Genomic DNA, 13,766 nt, shown 5'->3' with positions numbered 1-13,766 from the left:
TGTAATTTCCAATTCCATTTTTCTCTGGGTGATGCCATGTTTACGTGATGTCATACACTTGCATTTGTGTAAAACGGAGTTGTGAATTTGTGGAGTTCCCCTTCTGTCACTCACTCGATGTTGTGTCAATTTAGTGACAATAGGGGTCGATCTTGAGAGCCCGAGACACCTTCAGATCTTTGAGAAAAGGCCAATGAGAATTGGCGAGTACAATGCCACTCCCCGCCACATGGGTATAAAAAGGAGGCTGGAATGCGGATTCATTCAGATTTATTCTTCGGAGCTGAGCGGTTGTATTTCAGCGAGCTGAATACTACTACTGATCCATTCACCTCTTCAGAAGCGTGTGCTGTTGGATATATGGCACATTCCAGTGGCTTTCTCTCCACTCTGCACTCCACTGCAGACTACACCCCTGGGTGCTTTGACGGCGCTTTAAAAGAGTTTATTTCCTCTAAAGAGTATATTTCCTCTATTAGAGCAGGCACAGTGACGTTGAACACCTTTTTAAAGACGCGTCTTTTTAAAGATGCCCTTCCGTCTCTGTGCAGTTCCTGGATGGCGTCGTTACCTCTCCGCCTCTGACTGGTCACGATCACTGCCTTATGTGCCTGGGCCAAAATCACGTTGAGGAAGCGTTCGTGGATGGTTCATGTTCTCATTGCGAGAACATGACCATGGCAACGTTGCAGTCGCGGCTTTCCTTCTTTCACGGGAAAGCCACTTCAGCTGTCCCCCCTGCTGGTCCTTCTACCTACCGGTACGAGGCCGCCCTGGTTGATGCTGAAGGCGATTTGGGGCTTCAATGAATACGGTTCTGCCGGGTAAACACCCACGGACTGCCCACTCCCCGGTACGCTCGTTTGCGCCAGTCCAGTTCTGGGATGAGACAGGCAGCTTGCCTCAGTGCCAGCCTAATGTCTCTTTCGGAGCTTGTGAGCCAGATGAGATGTTGATCGCTGCATCGGAGAGTGCCTTGGTGATGTCAGATGCCGAGGACTCGACCGGGCTGCCGCCTTCGGGTGTGGCAGCCCAGTCTAAGTTCGATGTGGAGCTGACCACCATGCTTGCCCGGGCCGCCGCGAGTGTTGGGCTTGACCCGCCCTTGAGCACTCGCGGCTTGACGACTGGTTTCTGGGTTCGGCGTGCCGCTCGTGGCCACTCCCCCCTCCAGTCCCCTTCTTCCCGGAAGTGCACGATGAGCTGACACGATCGTGGAGGGCACCTTTTGCTGCCGGAACCCGATCCTTCAGTTCGTCCGCTCTCGCTACCCTCGACGGTGGGGCGGCCGAGGGTTATGCCGCAATAACCTGTGCCCGCTGAGCGCCACCACCTGGTGGAGTCGCCTGGCACTCCCTTCCCGAGCCTGTAGGACGACGTCGTCTCTGGCGACAAAAGCATACAGCACTGCCGGTCAGGCCGCCTCTGCCCTGCATGCCATGGCCCTCTTACAGGTCAATCAGGCCAAGGCTTTGAAAGAGCTACACAAGGGTAGATCCGATCCCGGTGTACTACAAGAGCTGCGCTCAGTGACTGATCTCGCCCTCCGTGCGACTAAAGTCACAGCGTGCGCACTCGAGCAGACTATGTCCACGCTTGTGGTCCAGGAGTGCCAACTGTGGCTGAACCTGGTCGAGATGAGGGACGCGGACATGGCACGGTTCCTTAACGCACCCATCTCCCAGGTCGGCCTCTTTGGCGACACCATCGAGGACTTCACCCAGCAGTTCTCGGCGGTGAAGCAACAGTCAGAGGCCATTCAGCACATCTTGCCCCGACGTGGCTCAAGAGTGCACACCCCGTCTGTTCGCCGAGGGCATCCCACTGCAGTGATACAAACTCGACCGGCTCCACCCCAGCCCCAGCCTGAGCCCAGCCCTCGGCCCCAGCGTAGAGCCCTCCGCAGGATAGGGACACCCCCCACTTCTCGGCTGGCCGCGAAGACCCCCAGGAGGGCTCCCAAGCACCCCTGAGACGGGATACCTGAGGATCGAGACATCTGCAGGAACTCTGGAGCTGGTAGCCAGACCACTCCATCCCCTGGTGGAGGGCTGGGAGGAAAATCTTTTGTTCCCTTTTTCTTTTCTGTTCGCTGCACCCCGTACGGGCTGCGGTACCCACATTGTCAAAAAAAGAGCAGTTTCCTCTCTCCTGGTCGCCATCCCCATGGCTACCAGACACCGAGCGCCTGCAGCCTCGGCCTCACGAACGCGGCCCCCCGCCTTCGCGTGCCCCGCTGCATCACACAAACCACACCCCCGGCCAGCCGGTGGTGACGAATCTCGACAGTCGCCGGCCCGCCTTACACCAGGCACGCGGAGCAAGATAAGTGTCTCCATTTTTTGGTAGTCCCGCATATCCCTTGGCAGAGCCCTCTCTGCCCCGGTCACTGAATTTGTAGAGCTCCTCCCCTATGAAGGGCAGGACCTACCGCCACGCCACTTCCATGTGCGGCCTTAGGCCCATATGACGTATTCACCACTTTTTTACCCTCCCCTTCAGGGCAGGGTGTGGCCTCTGCGGGGTCTTTTCCCCCTGAAAGAATAGGAATGGAAAAGAACGCCTTCCTCGGCGCATTAAAGGCCCCAGCCGAATCAAATTTTCGGCTGGAGAGAAAAACTTAGAGAGAAAAGGCCACGGCTGCTCCCATACTAGATACGTCTCCTTCCCCCCCTCAGGGTTGTTGGGAATTCCATGACGTTTTGGGGCATCTGGGGAGGCTACGTGCAGTCCGAGTGCATCTGTTCCTACGCTCACAGTAGCTTGCCTACATCTGCATTGGCAGTTCACGTAACACAGTTCAGCCATTGTGGCATTTCGTTTAGGGACCCCTAGTGTCACTACATCGACACAACGTCGAGTGAGTGACTGAAGGGGAACGTCTCGGTTACTGTCGTAACCTCCGTTCCCTGATGGAGGGAACGAGACGTTGTGTCCCTCTTGCCACAGGCTGAACTACACTGCTGTAATGGCCGGGACCTTGTCTCGGCTCCTCAGTGCAAAAACCTGAATGAATCCGCATTCCAGCCTCCCTTTTATACCCGTATGTCGGGGGGAGTAGCATGCAAATTCTACTCGCCAATTCTCATTGGCCTTTTCTCAAAGATCTGAAGGTGTCTCGGGCTCTCAAGATCGACCTCTAGTGTCACTACATCGACACAACGTCTTGTTCCCTCCATCAGGGAACAAAGGTTACGACAGTAACCGAGACGTTTCCAAGTTGGAAGTCTGACTTCAAGTGGTGTTCTATTGCAGTTAGTTCTGTTCCAAAGTAGGAAGTTGGAAATTCTAAACCTCCAAGTTGAATGGAACATAACATTAAACCCTGGATATCGACGTAGAGCCACCCCTTTTTGGCAGGGCTTTACTCTTACTTTTTTAAGTGTAAGCACTGGTGCTAGAGAACTAAAAAAATAATTAGCACAAATTTAAATTTATTAGCACACAGAAGAGTGCGTCAAAATGTTTTTTTTTTCCCACTATTTTTATTCATTACTGCAAAAAAAGTATCAGCAAAAAAACACATTTGAGTGTGTGTGTGTGTGTGCGCGTGGGTGTGTGTGTGTGTGTTGTCAGTCCAGTCTCTGAGTGTTGAGGAGTCTGATGGCTTGGGGGAAGAAACTATTACACAGTCTGGCCATGAGGGCCCGAATGCTTCGGTACCTTTTGCCAGACGGCAGGATGGTGAAGAGTTTGTGTGAGGGGTGCGTGGGGTCATCCACAATGCTGGTGGCTTTGCGGATGCAGCGTGTGGTGTAAATGTCTATGATGGAGGGAAGAGAGACCCTGATGATCTTCTCAGCTCTCCTCACTATCCTCTGCAGGGTCTTGCGATCCAGAAAGATGCAATTTCCAAACCAGGCAGTGATGCAGCTGCTCAGGATGCCCTCGACAGTCCCTCTGTAGAATGTGGTGAGGATGGGGGGTGGGAGATGAGCTTTTCTCAGCCTTCGCATAAAGTAGAGACGCTGCTGGGCTTTCCTGGTTATGGAGCTGGTGTTGAGGGACCAGGTGAGGTTCTCCACCAGGTGAACACCAAGGAATTTGGTGTTCTTGATGATCTCCACAGAGGAGCCGTCGATGTTCAGTGGAGAGTGGTCAGCTAGATGCAGGCCCGGTTCTGCGGGGTTGTGAACGTTAGAGCACCCTAAATTGAATATGTAAGTTTGATAATACTGTAAATTGGCAAAGCATATTTCCTTGAATCCCGGCGAACACACACACACAAAATCCTTGCATCAAAACTTATAAACATGTATGATCTAGCAGATCAGTGTGTCCTAATTTGCAGGCACAGCATTTTGCTTTCATGCCTTCATTGTACAATTGAGCATTTGATTGGTAAAGATTGCCGCTCTTGCATAGAGAATTTCATAGCGTAATTATCTCACTTAATCGACCGCCTGTTGCTTTCGATTTCTGCTCCAGGATAAAGTGCACATAACTGCTGGTCAGTTTCCCAAAGCCAAATCCACACCTTAACAATAAGTAAAATGTGAAAAATGGACACTAGATTAGTGGTTGCGGATAACATCTTCCGGCATCGCTTGCTGCATTCATGCTATAAATGATTGTACATTAGAGGAAAAAAGTTTTCTTAAACAAAGGCAGTGTAATGAATTAATTAAATAATTTGTTATTGTTTTGGGATCATTAAACATGATTTCTTCTAATATATACAGTATTGGACAAAATCTTACTTTATGCAGGACAGTTTTTTCTATTTGTTAAATCCATGGTTAAACCCTGCTGTACATATAAAGAGCACATGTACAACACATGATATTTTGACACATATAAAGTCCAGATCCACTTTATGCTGCTTTAAAAATATCAAGGAAAATCAAAGGGGACACATAGTATCTACTAATATAAAATTGTAGGGAATATTAATCAAGCAACAATACTGAAAAAGAGAAAAAAACATTCACTGCTCTTTTCTGGATAATTTAATACGCCCTTTAAAACTGAACACAAAATTAGGATGAGAAATTGCTCATTTTAATTTACAGACCTAAAGTCTGATAGCATAAAATCAGTAACCTATTAATGTATCAAATCTACAGTAGGCTAATAATCATTCTGTGGAGACAACTGAAGAACAATTATTAATTTCACTTTTACCTGTATTTCCTGGTACCATTCCATGTTTTCATGATTGCCATAAACGACTCGGACAAACTTTAAAGTTGAAAAGATTGTGGTTTTCTGGGTTGGTTGTGTCACTCAGATCCAATTTAAACTGGAAAGCGCAAATTTGTGTGTATGTGAGTTCCTGTGCCACCGCACAAATGTTTTATCACTTGTAGAGGCATGTTTAATGACTTGTTTAAAATAAATAAAGGTAATTTAGAACTGAAAAAATGTTTAGGCATTATTTGAAGATGTTCAATGACATTAAGGATGGGCACGAGTACTCGAGTACTCGGGTAAACATATGTGCTAACAGAGAAATATTTGACTGATTACAAATGATAACGAAGGTCTGGTAGACCCGATTATCTAACAATCATTGAAAACCAGTCCAAAATAAACAGTGAGATTTTATATACTAAAACACAACAATACAATCACATAATTTCAGATGTGTACGTTACTAAGCATTTGATAATTTAATAAATGTCAGCCTATAGCCTAGCCTATATTTCACCCAGGAGGAGCATGGTCCTCAGCCCATTTGGGCAAAGGGGCAGTTGCTCAGGCCAATGTAGCCACCCCTCTGTGTACATTTCATGTCGGAGCGGGATTTGAGCAAAAAAAAATTACCGGTGAGTGGTACTTGAGCGTTCGTTTGGGCCATCGAGCAGAGTGTCACACCGCTCCGCTTCACTCACATGCTCTGGATGGGACTTGTGATAAAAATCATGTATTTTCTGCCTATGTAAGACACATTTTAATTACCACAGAAGCACGTTAAGTCTAAACTATCATCAAAACGCAGAATGAGACGTTTTTGTTTGCAAACGCTCTTAGTGTGGATTTCAAAGCGGTGCTGGGGTTGATGCCCTCACGCGCTTCACGATTGCTATAACAAAGCAGATAGCCACAGTCTACTGGTAGATTAATATTGTGGAGGATGGGAGTTTAAGAGATCTAATGCCTATTGCAATGAACATGCAACCTATGTGGGGACTAGTTCTTCCAATTAGTTAAACTCCCTCTTAGACTTTGGGAATCTTTTAATGTTACTTTAATTGGTGCTATTTTGGTGCATTTCTATCTTTATACTGTGCAAGACTTTGTTTGTAAAATGTTAATAAAGCATTATATTGTTTTGATTTCTTCCCTAATATGGAAATAAATGCATTCTGGCAGGAAAAGAAGTATATATATATTGTCAAATTTCAGCACTTTCAAAATCTGCGATTAATCATGATTAACTACAAAAAAAAATATGCGATTAATCCCGATTAATAACATTTAATCAACTGATAGCACTTGTTGTAACAATACATGTGTATTTACTGTTAAAAAGATTTATATTATCAATTTGTATTGTTGTTTAATAATAAATAGTGCAAGTATTTTTCTGTGTTGTGGCATTTAATTATTTGACAGTTCTTAATACATCTATCTGGCCTTCCAGGGCCCTTCAAGTGTCAAAAACTTCTAGTAAATAAACACACATGAAAAAACGATCTATAATGATTCGAAGGTCCTTTTAAGCTATTCCTCCACCGACGCGTGTAAATACGGATCATGGCTTGTGAATATCAATATTAATTGATCAACATGGCTGCTGCTATCCCAGAGTTAACTTTCAACTTTGTGGTTTGACAGAACACTTGCTGTATTGGAGGAACTTTTGTAAATGAATCTCTTCAAATGATTTGGTGACACTTAAGAATACTGTTACTGCAAATCTGCTTCATGCCAAAACACATTTCTCATTCTCACAAGTAGTTGCCATGTGATTGCACACTTTGGGTTTGGGTCCAGTTTTAATTGGCATCTCCCATTGAGACAAGGCCACGTTGCCCTCTACTGTCAGTTCCTCTGCAGACTACCACCTCTCCAGCAGCCAAGCTTATTTATAGGAGAGCACACACAAACCCATTTACTTATGCTGCTCAGACTGAAAACAATTTGTGAAGTTCTCCATTTCCCTTCATTGCCAAGTACCTCTGCCGTCTACAAGGTTAATGGTAGGCCTGCTTTTATTTGTAGCTACATGGCTACAAATCAGTATTTTGTCTTTGTTTACAAGTAAAGATATCTAAACATCTTTAAAGGAATGTTCCAGGTTGAATACAAGTTAAGCTCAGTTGACAGCATTTGTGGCATAAAGTTAATTACCATACAAAAAAATTATTTCAACTCATCTCTCATAAATTTATAAAAGACAAAAATTGCGGTAACAGTAAGGCACTTACAATAAAAAGTGAATGGGGCCAGTACATACTAAACATAAAATACACACAGTTTCAAAAGTATAGCCACAACACTTAATTACATTAACATTATACATGTTAACATGATTTTAGTGTGATAAAATCGTTTACTAAACTTTTCTGTGTAAAGTTATATTGAATGTTACAACTTCGTTGCCATGACGACATAATGGCGGTTTTCACACTAAAATTATGTTAGCATCTATATTGTTTCATCTTGTGACTATACTTTTGACACAGTATGTTTTTTATTGTTTTGAACTGGCCCCATTCCCTTCCACTGTAAGTGAGTTACTGTAACCGTGATTTTTGTGTTTTCAATCAACCGTTCAATCAACATTATGCTACAAATGCTGTTAATTGTGCTTAACAGGGTGAGGGTTTAACATTCAGTCCTCATACAAGCTGAGACTGATTAATGGACCTCAACTGTGGCATATGCCAAAGTAAAATATGCGGGACGGCGATAGAGACAAGCTTAAATGAATGAGTGAGTGAGACAGAAATATACGAACAAGTCCTACATAACACATAACAAATCCTCTGGGATTCAGTGAAGCTTCACTGGACAGAGTTATTTGACAAAGCTGACATCAGGTTACACTGGTAGTTTGTGATGTGTGCCTGAAGGTTTTATTTTTGGTGCAAGGCGAAGAACTCGTCTGCTGTGTAGTGATTTTTCTGTTCTGATTTCTCCTATGAACTCAAATATCTAGTCGGTGTTGCTCTGCAATGTCAGTAGACTGACATTTTCAGCTCAATGACTTGGGAAAGCATAATTATTCAAAGACTATTTGTCAATATGAGCTCAGGGTTACGAGGGGCTTATAAAGTGCACTCTGCTTTAGTAGCACATAAAGATATAGTTTACCTTTAATTTAAAATGTCATTCCATATACATATGTTTTTTTTTGTATATATATATATATATATATATATATATATGGTTTAACGCTCAAGTTAAAAAAAAAATAAAATAGTCGATATGACTTATATTCCAAGTCTTCTGAAGCCATATGATAAGCTTCAACAGACTAATATTTAACAGGTTATTCACCGATAATTTTCCCATCTGCTGAAGCTCTGAAATATCTTTCTCGATTCATTGAATAACAACCTAAATTTCGGTAATATTTTCTCACAAAGCTCACAGGTTGCATGGACTACTTTTATGGTTCTTTTATGTTGTTTTTTTGGTCCTTTAGGGAGCTTGACAGATTGATCACTATGAACAGTCATTGTTTGTAAAACAGCTGCATGAAGAACCTTCATAAGTTCTCCTCTGTGTTGCACGGAACAAAATAACAACGCAAATTTGGAACGACACATGGGTGAGTAAATAATGACAGAGAGTTTGACCTTCCCAAAAAAACTAAATTATATCGGAAAGGGTTGAGAAAGAGTAAATCACATTTTTAATAAATCACACTAAACCTAATTATTGCTCCATTATCCCAGAAAACCATGTTTCCTCTTTTGTTGATAACTTCTGAGGACATCAGCAATCAATCTGATGCTAAATCTCACATGTCATGCCTGGTTTTGGAGTTTCTGTTTTGCTCTGGAATGTTCAGCCATGACAGAATTGCTTTTTCTGCAGTAGTCGCAGACTAACTGCATTACAGGACATCCATCTTCGTTACCTGGGCTCTCTGGCTCCACTGTGGCTCTGTGTCAGGTTGCAGCTCTTTGCTGGAGACGAGAATGGAACGCCCCTCGTGTTTGATGTTGGGTCAGTGGAGATGTTTTCTGTTTGAGATCGTCAGCGTGGATAACGTGCCGGGGGTTTTGATTCTTGGTCTGTTGTATGGAGACAGAGAAGGCTGTACCAGACTTTGATGTGATGGTAAGAGGGTATTCCTATAGTATTCTGTAGAGGATGGCTGGATGTTTTGAATATGTAGCAATATTTGTATGTTTGCACAAGCACGGTTAAAGCTAGCTAGCTAAGACCTCATTAAATTCAATTGGAAGTGTTTTGGTTTTTAGTCTATGTATGTTAGCTTTGAGGCCATTTATGTGCTAGTGTACCCATAAAGGTTCACAAAAGAAACTTTTTGCAGATACTTTGTAGCACATTCAAAATGTCGTCTTACTCTACCAGGAGAAGGGACCAAAAATATTGATGACTTATATGCAGTATCCAAATTTCCATCCAAACTTTTTTTGGGACAAATAAAAAAGAATGTAGCTGATTTGCTGTTTAAATATTTAGGCTACAAGCCCATCAACATACCCAGCAATGTCCTGTTTCAAAATGTAGCCTAATATGACAACACAGGAAAGAAAATTGTGTTTGTCAAGTGATTTTTTGTTGTTGTCTTGGGGTATTTAATACACATGCAAAGGTGAAATTCATTAATGTGGAACATATGTAGTTTTTTTTATTTATTTTTTTATTTATGGGCATTTTAGCTTTTATTGAACAAGAAAGTAGAGAGATAGACAGTCAATTGGAGGGAAAGAGGGGGAAAAGTGACTAACCTTATGAGCATGGATGTGACTCACTGTGCCATGGCTCTGACAAAAATTCTATTTCAGATAGGAGGCTACCCTAGAAGGCAGCTGCTTATGTAGGAAGTAGGATGTGAGGTAGCTCAATAGGTTTTGGAACATAATTCTAAATGAGTCCTCAAGAACAATCAACTTTCTCTGCCACACTGTTATTGTAGGAACAAAAATGATTTTCCATGAAGGATGCTTTTTTGTGGTGTGAATGTCCTAATTTCAGCTCTTTTTGACAGATCTGGGATCAGTGTGACCTAAAGTTTGGCTGCGAGAAGCTGTGAAAAGTGGAAACCCTCAGAATGACTGATTTATAGCTGCATTGTGAAGTACAGTTGAAGTCAGAAGTTTACATACACCTAAACCAAATACATTTAAGCTCAGTTTTTCCACAATTCCTAACATTTAATTGTAGAAAAAATTCCCTGTCTTAGGTCAGTTAGGATCACTACTTTATTTTAAGAATGTGAAATCTCAGAATAATAGTAGAGAGAATTATTTATTTCAGCTTTTATTTCTTTCATCACATTCCCAGTTGGTCACATTTGTTAGTATTTGGTAGCAATGCCTTTAAATTGTTTAACTTTGGTCAAATGTTTTGGGTAGCCTTACACAAGCTTCTCACAATAAGCTGCAGGATTTTGGCCCATTCCTCCAAACAGAACTGGTGTAACTGAGTCAGGTTTGTAGGCCTCATTGTTCGCACACACTTTTTCAGTTCTGCCCAAACATTCTCTATCGGATTGTGGTCAGGGCTTTGTGATGGCCACTCCAATACCTTGACTTTGTTGTCCTTAAGCCATTTTGCCACAACTTTGGAGGTATGCTTGGGGTCATTGTCCATTTGGAAGACCCATTTGCGACCAAGCTTTAACTTCCTGGCTGATGTCTTGAGAAGTTGCTTAAATATATCCACATCATTTCCCTTCCTCATGATGCCATCTGTTTTGTGAAGTGCACCAGTCCCTCCTGCAGCAAAGCACCCCCACAACATGATGCTGCCACCCCCATGCTTTACGGTTGGGATGGTGTTCTTCGGCTTGCAAGCCTCACCATTTTTCCTCCAAGCAGAACAATGGTCATTATGGCCAAACAATTAGATATTTTTTTTCATTAGACTAGAGGACATTTTTCCAAAAAGTACGATCTTTGTCCCCTTGTGCACTTGCAAACTGTAGTCTGGCTTTTTTATGGCAGTTTAGCAGCAGCAGTTGCTTCTTTCTTTCTGTGCAGCCTTTCAGTTTATGTCGCTATAGGACTCGTTTTACTGTGGATATAGATATTTGTCTCCCTGTTTCCTCCAGCATCTTCACAAGGTCCTTTGCTGTTGTTCTGGGATTGATTCGTATTTTTCGCACCAAACTACATTCATCACTAGGAGACAGAATGCGTCTCCTTCCTTTGCGGTATGATGGCTGCATGGTCCTATAGTGTTTATACTTGCGTACTGTTGTTTGTACAGTTGAATGTGGTACCTTCAGTCATTTGGAAATTGCTTCCAATGATGATCCAGACTTGTGGAGGTCCACAATTTTTTTTTTTTTTCTGAGGCCTTGGCTGATTTCTTTAGATTTTTCCATGATGTCAAGCAAAGAGGCACTGAGTTTGAAGGTAGGCCTTAAAATACATCCACAGGTACACCTCCAATTGACTCCAGTTAGCCAATTAGCCTATAAGAAGCTAACTGGATAATCGCCTAAATGCTTGACATCATTTTCAGGAATTTTCCAAGCTGCTTAAAGGCACAGTTAACTTAGTGTATGTAAACTTCTGACCCACTGGAATTGTGATATATTCAATTAAAAGTGAAACAATCTGTCTGTAAACAATTGTTGGAAAAATTACTTGTGTCATGCACAAAGTAGATCTCCTAAATGACTTGCCAAAACTATAGTTTGCTAATATGAAATCTGTGGAGTGGTTAAAAAAATGAGTTTTAATGACTTCAACCTAAGTGTATGTAAACTTCTGACTTCGACTGTATATATCACAATAAAAGTCAAATAAAATACATACAAAATTATATAAGCATTTGAAAAGGTTCGAATAAAAGAATAAAATATGGATATAAATGGATTATAAATGGTAAGTACATTCTGTAAATGGCACTTGCACAAATAAAAGTAAATGCACTGTAACTGAAGAACCAATCCATTGCTTTTCTCAGCCATGCAGCATATTGTTCTATGTTGGCGTGAGGTATGTGTCAAAGATTGCCATTTCTGCTTCAAAGCAAAACCTCTAAGCAGACTTTTACTCATCATCTAATGATTTTGAAGATTCATCACAGAAATGGCTCACGGTCGACCATTAGCCGGTGGCCTCTTTCCGAGACAAATGGAAGGCTGATGGATTTCTGAGCGAGGAACTGCTGAGCAATAGCAATTCAAAACAAAGCAGAGTGAAAAACTTGCGTTTATCGTACTGTGTGAATCAATTTGTAAAGTGTAGTGCTCTTGAGATATTAATGCCAGACAGAGACATGCCTCCATGTGTCTGGTGTACTGATGGCTTTAAAATGCCAAAACATCTGAACTTAAAAATCCTTCACTCACAATAAAAGGAAGAAGGCTGGAAATAAGTCTGTTTATCATCACAAATGGCTATTTGTTTTTTTCTCTGCTCAGATCCCTTTCTTCCTCCTTGGACCATGAGTCATATTAACTGAACGCATTAAGAAATCTCTAGGAGGTTTTCAGATGATAACTAGCCATCTGTATTCGGAACATGAGCCATTGAATAGAGCTCAGGTTCCCACTATAATCTTACCATTATGTTTTGTTTGGTTTTGAAGTAATAGTTAACCCAAAAATGAAAATTCAAAATTCATTAAGTAATGAAAATATCATTGTGCCTCATGAAGCCGTACGATAGCTTTGTGTGAGAAATAGACAAAATGTAAGTCGTGATTTACTGATAATCTTACCCACCACTGAAGTTCTGAAAATCTCATTTGCGGTCGTGTTCATATTCTAAAACGGCGAGTCGCACCAGTTTGAGAGCTGCATGGGATGGAAATACTTTTTTAAACGAATAGGAGCCTACATTTTGGTCTATATCGTTGCTTGGTAGGGATGGGACATTATACTGAATTTAAAAATATCTAGAACCAAAATAAATGACAAACCACTTTGAGGCAAAAATCGATATTTAAAAATTTGCAACATTGTTTCATTGAATAATGTGTCTTTTAATATCCTTTCTGTTCTTTACAGTCAGTTGTCAATTGACAGCATATTGATTACCACAAACATTTTGTTCTGACTAGTCCCTCCTTTTCTTTTAAAAAAGCAAAAATCTGGGTTCCAGTGGGGCACTTACAATGGCAGTGAATGGGGCCAATTTTTGAACATTAAAATACTCACTGTTTCAAATGTATAGTCATACAACAAAGGATGTGCATGCAAAAATGATTTTAGTTTTATAAAATCACTTACCTTTTCTGTGTAAAGTTATAGCCAATGTTACAACTTTGTTACCATGACGATGTATTGTCAACAAACCCTAAAACGACTGTAAAAATGACAATTTAAACAACTTTACAGCTCAAATAATACACAAGTTTTAACAGAAGAATTAATGCAAGTGCTTTTATAAAATTATAAGCTTCATATTTCTGTTTAAACCCTTCAATAATCCACTTTCATCGACCTCATTCACTTCCATTGTAAGTGCCTCACTGAAACCCAGATTTTTGCTTTTTTTTTAAAGAAAAGGAGGGACCAGTTGAAACAAATTTTTGTGGTAATCAACATTATGCCACAAATGCTGTTGATTGAGCTTAACTTGTATTGTATTGATATTCAATTCAATGTAAATACTTGTAAATTGTACACATTATTTCAAAAAGTGACAGTGATATTATTATTA

At 41.6% G+C, this 13,766-nt stretch overlaps 1 protein-coding gene across 4 annotated transcripts in view; it reads left to right on the top strand.

The window, feature by feature from the left end:
- The window catches only part of LOC127422660 (roundabout homolog 2-like), a 658,906-nt gene that overhangs the window by 8,638 nt on the left and 636,502 nt on the right, over positions 1-13,766 (top strand). The gene's annotated exons all lie outside the window — the stretch shown is intronic.

This window comes from Myxocyprinus asiaticus, chromosome 31, assembly GCF_019703515.2.
Source record: "Myxocyprinus asiaticus isolate MX2 ecotype Aquarium Trade chromosome 31, UBuf_Myxa_2, whole genome shotgun sequence".
Classification (NCBI taxonomy): domain Eukaryota; kingdom Metazoa; phylum Chordata; class Actinopteri; order Cypriniformes; family Catostomidae; genus Myxocyprinus; species Myxocyprinus asiaticus.
The sequence above is the reverse complement of the archived record's forward strand: the minus strand, read 5'-3'. Positions and strand labels throughout refer to the sequence as shown.